The sequence below is a fragment of the Talpa occidentalis genome, unplaced genomic scaffold, assembly GCF_014898055.3.
Source record: "Talpa occidentalis isolate TD23 unplaced genomic scaffold, MPIMG_talOcc4v2.1 talOcc4.14, whole genome shotgun sequence".
NCBI classification, from domain to species: Eukaryota; Metazoa; Chordata; class Mammalia; order Eulipotyphla; family Talpidae; genus Talpa; species Talpa occidentalis.
This window is the reverse complement of record NW_023601433.1, coordinates 34,040,183-34,048,433: the sequence shown is the minus strand read 5'-3', so window position 1 is coordinate 34,048,433 and position 8,251 is coordinate 34,040,183.

Sequence of the window (8,251 nt, the reverse complement as noted above, 5' to 3'; positions counted from 1 at the left end):
TTGGTTTTATTTCAGTTCTCCGTATGTGTATTTTTATTTAGAAGTGGGTTCAACCTTTAGTTTCGGCAGTTATTTCAGTTTTTGTTTGAATGATCTGATAAAATCTGGAGTACAGAAACTGGTTTTTGTCAATCATAAATTTTGTGGATATACATTTTCAACTTCTTAGAAATTTTGCTTCTGGGCCTCCCTGGTGGCGCAGGCGGTTGAGCTCAGTGCTGTGAAGCTCTCTGCAGCCTCTGCAGTGCCAGTTCAATCCCCGCCGGCCATGGAGCAACCCACATGGCCATGGCATGGTAGACCTCTCCTGTCTCACCCGCTGCTTCCCTCAGCAGTGTATTTCAGTCAGTCTGCCTGTTCTGTTCTCTACTTGGTCTCTGGTAAATCCTCTCACCCTCCCACATATCTGGCCTGTACCCTAGTTCTTGTATAAATAAAATAAAAATAAATCTTAAAAAAAAAAAGAAATTTTGCTTCAGGAGATCTTCTTGGGTGTGTGTTTAAGTAGTTTATACAACTCTGCTTTTGGTTTGAGAGAAGGCAAATCTTTTATTTCTTCTGAGAGTTAACTTGGATGAATTTTGGCTAAGTGGAACAAGTTCAGTTGTAAATTGTTGGCTAGGGAGCATACAGTGTTGCTCTGTAACACTGCTTAATCTGTATACTAATTAGAGCGGAACGAATATGACCTGTCACCTGATCCATGAACAATAAACTATTGATTGCAGTTGGGGAAATTTTGTACATCAGGCAGATGGAACAAACTTTAGGCTTTCTCTGAATTTAATTTAGAAAAATCAGAGGTGCATTTGATGTCACAAAGGGAAGCAGCCCTTCCCTATCCTGATATCTGTACAAAGGAAGAGGTGAAAGAGGAGGACCGTCGCTTACTGGAAACTGAACAAACCAGCAGAGAATGTCTTTCAAGAGGTCAGCATCCCTCCTGGGGAGGCCCCAAAGTCTCCCCAGGCCCCGTTACCTCTCCTGAAGATAGCACTAGAATGGCTTTTCCTTCTCAAACCAGATAGGGCACTTAATTTGTCCAAAGGGACTGCCTTGGGGTAAGACAGTTCCCTCTTCACCAATCTCTGGTACAATGATTGAATGAACAGGGGCAATCTGTGGGATATTAGTGGTTGCACAACCTCTTTTCCACTAGGGACTTTCTGAATTAGAGAAATGTTCTGTCCCTCCATACTGACAAAATCCTCAAAGGATGGTTAATTTGGTTGCCACTACTTTTGTTTCCCATCATCCTACCTGGGCATACAATCCATGATATAATTGCTTTTAGTATTGGGTGCACAGCCTTCTACTGAATGTGAGAGATGAGGTTCATTATCTCCACCAGGAGGATCTGGAAACCCCAGAAGCAAAAAAAAGCTGTACCAAAGTAGACCCTAATTGGGACACAAGGTGGAGGAATGAAAAGGCTAGGACATTGTAAGTGGTGCTTATTAGTAGGGCTAAGCCAGAAAATGTCTTAGCAAAAAGTTTTAGCAAAATACTTGAAAAACATGCCAGTAAAGGATCTATTCTGAGTTTCATGAGATTATCCAAATTTATAGTACACTCACAGACCTGAATCCAGATGCTCCAGAAAGTGCTAACATGATTAACATCGCATTTCTTTGGCAATACTCTGGATATAAAGAGGAAATTAACCACAATAGAATGTACTGTAGAGATGAGTCATCCTCAATTTGTGTATATAGCTTTTAGAGTATACATTGCCATGGAGGAAATGACACCTAAGCCTGCAATTGTTTTCATAGATGAAGAACACAGGATAGGGTTTAGGAGGAACAGAGAATGGACATGGAGAAAGTAGGATAAGTGAACACTTAAAGAAGAGTCAGTGGGCTTATTGCAAGGAAGAGGACAAGTGTCCCTGGATGGAAGCAAGGAAGGATGAGAAAATGAGAAGAAAAGAAAGGAAGAGACAACAGTAAGAATGAGGATTCAGGGGCCTCCCCTGTTGGCGCAGCAGTTGAGCACTGGGCTGCAAAGCTGCCTGCAGCCTCTACAGTACTGGTTCAATCCCCAGCCACCAGGCGAGGGTCCCACATGACGCGACAGACCTCTCCTGCCGCACCCACTGCTGCCCTCAGCAGTGTATTTCGTCAGTCTGCCTGTTCTGTTCCCCGCTCTGTCTCTGGTGAATTCTCTCACCCTCCCGCACTTCTGACTACCCAGTGCTTGTATAAATAAATTAAAAAATTTAAAAAAAAAAAAAAGGAATGAGGATTCGACAAGGGTTGCAGAATGGTATGCAGGAAAAATAAAAGGAATAAAGAAGTAAAGGAGGAAATGAGACACATGGCAGTACAGGATGGGGAAACAGATAAAGGACAGAGGTACCCAAGGACTTCATTCAATATGAAAAAGTCTATTATGATACCCATCTTGGAGACCCAGCTTACTCTCGCTGTGTGAGAGTAAAAATTTGATTGATTTTTTTAGAAGACATCAGCACAACGTATTCAGTTTTGTATTCTAAATCAGTTTGGTCCAGTAAGAGGACTGTAACAGTCACTGATGTTATGAGAAAGCCACACACACAAAAGTAGTTTTACAACCTCTGGAATGCCAATTAGATGATAAAAACATGCAACATAGATTTCTGTACAAGAAAGAGTAATCTGATTCCCCTCTGCTTCTTTTTATGATCTAGTAAGTAAACAATGCATACACTATTTTCTCATCCCAGTATCAGAGACTGCACCTATAAGTACCACCTGAGCATGCTACATATTCCACAGCTACTCACTCAGGATGCGCCATAAAAGGAGGTGATGCCTCTCAGAAATCCACAAAAGGGCTAGTAAAATTGGTTGGGCTGACCGAACTTTGGAACATGCCAAATACACAGATCCTGTAAAACTAGAAGTGATGGAGACAAGGAGAGTTCCAAGAAGAAAACAAAATCCTCTAAAAGACAAGGATTTGTGAAGTGTTCAACCATGACTACAATCTCATCTCATTTGACTCTGCTGCTCAACCTGCAATGATTCATTTTGCCAGTAAAAAAAAAAAATACAAATAAGTACCATTTTCAGGATTTGAATGTCATTAATTATCATTAATCTGATTGCCTGGGAAATTTATCTAACCATACCAAATCCTTACAAACTGCTAATTGCCATACTTGGGGATCTCAATATGGAAATAGAAGGATATGTGCCTGGGATCAGCAACATTTTCCTTTTGAATGGGAGAATCCTGAGTCCAGAAAGCACTCTGCAATATTGATGGATGTTACTGCCAAAAAGGTTTAAGAATCCCACAACTATTTTCTGGGAAATACAGGCCAGGGATATGAGAAAGATCCGTCCAAAGCAGGGAATAACTCCTACAATATGTGGGCAATTTACTAATTCCTAATCCTGGGTGAGTCTTCTCTGGCTCAGATATGCAAGCAAAAGGTGGGATATTTGGGATCTGGGTTTTAAAAAGGCAAAGGAAGCCTCACAATAGAGTGAAAACAAGCGATTTCAGCAATAGAAAGCAATAGCATGGATTATGGGAATGCCTGGATTTTGCAGAATTTGAATCCCATGAATCCCTCAAAGACCTGGATTCTGAACCTTTATTTTGGACTCCTGAATGTCAACAACATTGGATAACATAAAGGGGAAGCTGGTCTTAGTACCAGCCTTTGGGCTGCCAGACTCCTGAAGGCCTTTCTGATACTATGTGAGTTAGCCTGGAAATGCTAATCCAATTATTAGGGTAGAAATGCTGGTATCAAATGTTGTCTCAACAACTGGACCACATCACTGATGTGTTTGCAGGCTGAAGCTGCCCTTGTGACCCTCTGCATAAAGCAGAGAAATTTACCTTCGGTCAATCCATCACCGTGATCTGCATTTAGATCACGTATAGCCCAAGAAAAACAGTAGCTTCTGGAAGTGGGCTATATTTAAGCCCCTTTGAAATTGTCTTTGGTGTACTATTCTAAGCTTCAATTTTGAGCACTGCACCAGACTGGAAGAGGAATGTAGGATCAAATAGTGCATAAAATATATCCAGAAAGTTTTAGCTACAACATAGCTTTACTCTCGCTAGAATTTCTGTGTCTCCAGATGAACCACTGCATCCCTTCAGATCTGGTCACTAGATCTTACTCAAGATCTGGCAGAATGAAGATGCTCATGTCCTACTGTTGGAAAAATGGTCTGGTCCTTATGATGTTTTGCTAACCACTCACATTTCTGTAAATTTTGTAGGAATAAAACCCTGGGTGCATCACTGCAGAGTAAAAAAGTCCTGAAAGGTGATGACCAAAACTTATTGGTGTTGTGAATGTTCTGAAGACCTGAGATACTCATTTAAGAAAAAGGCAAAAACTTAAATTTTTCTTTCATCTTCTACTTCAAGATAGCTCAGATAACCTTTCTGGTGAAAACTGGAAACCCCAGTGTGATGAATATGTCTATGAGTATCACTTTGTAAATGATCTAACTAAACTTTTTTTTTTCCCCCTTCCAAAGTCTAAGGTATATGTGATGGCATCTGAAACCACATGACCTCTGCTGATAATACTTCCACTTCGGGAATTTTATTTTGATTCCATGGAGAAAATAAACTTGGTTTTAATTTTGACTTTCAATTTGATTTTTACAATTTTGACTTTTATGAAAGTTTTTTTGGGGGGTTGCTTGGGCCTATGTTTTATTTTTCCCCTTTACTACTTTGTAGACTGAGTTTGCAAGTATATGTGTGGTACAGGTGAACAAAAAGCCTATTTCAGTGTGAGTAAAACTGCCTTTCCATCAGGCAGTGATAAAAAAAAAAAAATCAAACCTCCTAATACTTGTCTTCCTAAGGAAGCAGAGCGAAAGCGCTGGGTCTTTCCAAATATGAGTAAAACTTTTTTTAAATTCTTTTTGATTTATGTATTTTTACATCATTGTTCATTTTTAAACAATGTTTGCTTTCTCCCCCCACCCAGGTATAGTCCCCATAGAATTTCCTTCACCAATGCACCCATGCACCATCACCTCAGTCCCCTGTGCTTCTCCCTCCCTCCCTCTCACCCCTCTCCCTCCTCCTCCCCTGCAGGATGTCTCTGATTTATAATTGTCTGTTTTTGTTTTGTTGTGTTTTGTACTGTTATTTTTTTTACACTGATGTCTTATTTTGTTCCCCTATATTCCTCCTGTAAGTGAAATTATCCAATATTTTTCTTTTTCCTTCTGACTTATTTCACTGAGCATAATTCCTTCTAGCTCCATCCATGGTGCCTCAAATAGCATGAGTTTATCTTTTTTTGATTGCTGAATAATATTCCATTGTATTCATATACCACATTTTCTTGATCCAATCATCTAATTTTGAGCATTTGGATTGTTTCCAGATTTTACCTATTATAAACAGTGCTGAAATAAACATATGGGTACAGGTGTCTTTTGAATCAATATTTCTGTGTCCTTTGGGTAGATTCCTAGGAGTGGAATTGCTGGATCATATGGTATCATTTTTAGTAGTCTGAGGAAACTCCAGACAGCTTTCCATAGTGGTTGGACCAATTTGCACTGCCACCAGCAATGTAGTAGAGTTTGTTTTTCACCACATCCTCTCCAGCATTTCTTGTTGCTGTTTTTTTTTTTTTTTGATACATGCCATTCTTACCGGTGTAAGGTGGTATCTAATATGAATAAAACTGTTACATAGGATTTTCCAACTTGGTTAAAGGAAAATCTAAGAGAGATCTTTGTGTATGTTGTATGTCTGTAATTTTTCTCTTTTCTGTCTAATTATTCTGGTCTCTGGAGGATATAGAAATTGGTATAAAAATTATGAGCTCAGGGCCTCCGTGGTGGTACAAGGGGTTGATTCTCAGTACTATGAATCTATCAGCAGCCACTGTATAAGCATGTATAGTATGAATTTGATCCAAGGCCAAGGAGGTAACCACATGGCACAGCAGATTCGCTGCTCCCTTCAGCAGTGTTTTCAGTCAATCTGCCTGTTCTGCTCCCCACTCTGTCTCTGGTGAATCCTTTCATCCCCCACACCTCTGGCCTTCATCCCAGTTCTTGTATGCATAAATAAATAAAATAAATCTTTAAAAGAATTACGAGCTCAATAAATACATATGGAAACTGGTGCAAGTTACTCTAGAAGCATGGTTGGGATAATCTTCATTTAATATAAAAACTAATTGGGAATTTACTGTGATTAATGAAAACTAAATTGAAATTTAATGACTGAGTTTGCAGCATATTTAAATTTGTACTATCAGTTTTTTGTTTTTTTTTTTTTTTCATTTTACCTGTGTAATTTGTGTTGGGTACATGCTGCACAGAAGAGGCAATCTAAGGTGAACTGCTTAAGTCTTTAAACATTGGATAGAGGTTTTTGAGGGTTAAAATTCTAGTTAAGTGATTGAAATAATTGGTAATATATGGTGGAGGAAAAATGGTTAATTTTGGAATCAGATAAAAGTTCAAAAGTGTATAATTCTGTTAACATTGTGCTAGTGAGTCAAGTTGGAGTTTTGATAACTTAAATCTTCACTATTGGGAAATAAAATGGTGCTTTGTTCTCTAATAGTGATGATAAAACTTCTAAGAAATCTGAGAGTTTAAAAATGGTCATATTTTCCTTGATTAATCGAAGGAAATGTTATAGAAACTCGGTAGAGCTCCTAAGGCACACCATAAAATTTCTGCCTCTCCTTAGGGGAAATATATTAGATGAACTTGATATATTTGGTATTTATCTGGTAAATTGGAACATAATGGGAAGCAATGTTACTTGAGAGAAATGTTTCTCCTTTGCATATGCATTAATATTGACATTGTAAAATTATTATGTGAAACTTCTTCAGTGTCTGGTATATTCTTATATAATATTTTGCTTGTCATTTGGTGAGAACATGCTATGGCATGGCTTCTGAGTTCTGGACAGGCCAAATGTTGAAAGCTTAATCTAAGATCCTTTACAGAAAGTCCTAACAAAGTCAGTAGAAATTCTACTTGGTTATTCTCTCCTATCAGTTTACACAAAATAGATCAAATTGATTGGAATTAGATTTAGTTTAATGCATTTGGCTGTACTATTTGATAGAACTTGAATGTAGGAGATAAGAAAATGATTTTAATATAGTTGTCAATCATTTTTGAGATTTTTTTCCTTTTTTTTTGGCTTTGACTAATGGACTGCACTATTTTCCAAAAATGGAGGTCTGGCTACACATACACAGGCTATATACATGTACAATGTCTTGCAACTGATTGCTATTTCCTTTGAGTACAATGCAAACCCAGTGAAACTATCTTCTGAGACTACATGCCAGCATCTACCTTTCATCACCACAGAAATGGTGACAAAAATTGAAAGTGGGAAAATTGTAAGAAGAGTGGTGAGAAGTCCCCAGTCCAATGGGTGATGCTCATAGCCAACTTGATGGTAGAAGTGAAGCTTTCCAGACTCCACCCCTCGGGTGCATGCTAATGGGAAAAAGAGGTGGAACTGAGGTTTTTGGCAGCTAAAAAGCTGTTGGAACTTTGGCAGCTGATCCACTAGCACTTTATCAGTTAAATCACTGGTGAGGAGGGGTGTCTATGGAGAAGCCATCAGGCTGTCATTTGCAGCTTCAAATTGGACTCAGTTTCTGCTCTGTGGATGGTATCTGAGATAGGACAGATGGCATCTGGCTATGTGCCAACCTGTAAATCTTCTCCCTCTTCATTCTCCCCTTTCTCATTACCTTTGTACATTCTGCAATTGTTGTTTCTCACAGTGCTTTTGCTTTCAGGGTGAGTCCATCCATTCAGGTTGATCTAATGGGTTAACCCCAGTCTCCTAATTGTGTCCTCTTTTAAGATGTTGGTGAATTTACCTTACATAAAAATATAACCTTTTTATATAGACAATCAAATATTAGTCAAGGTTATACAGTAATGCATCACTTAACAATGGGTATATGTTCCCAGAAAGCATCTACCAGGAGATTTTATCATAGAGCAAACCAATCCAGATCATTAAAAATTTCTTTGCATGTGATATAGGCAAAATTTTGTTAGTGCCATAGTTTTCAATGAGTCACTGTAGGGTAAATAATTGTCAGGCTTTTCTGCCCTTCTGCCATCAGCATTGATGATAGATCCCTGCGGTCCTGAATGCATGCCTGATGGCGGGCACCTGGAGTAGGGTGTAAGCAAACATAGGTGGGTACACCTGGGCTGAGTCTGAGCCTACAAGGATGGTATCACAGGGACACCAGAAGAATGACTAGAAGAGA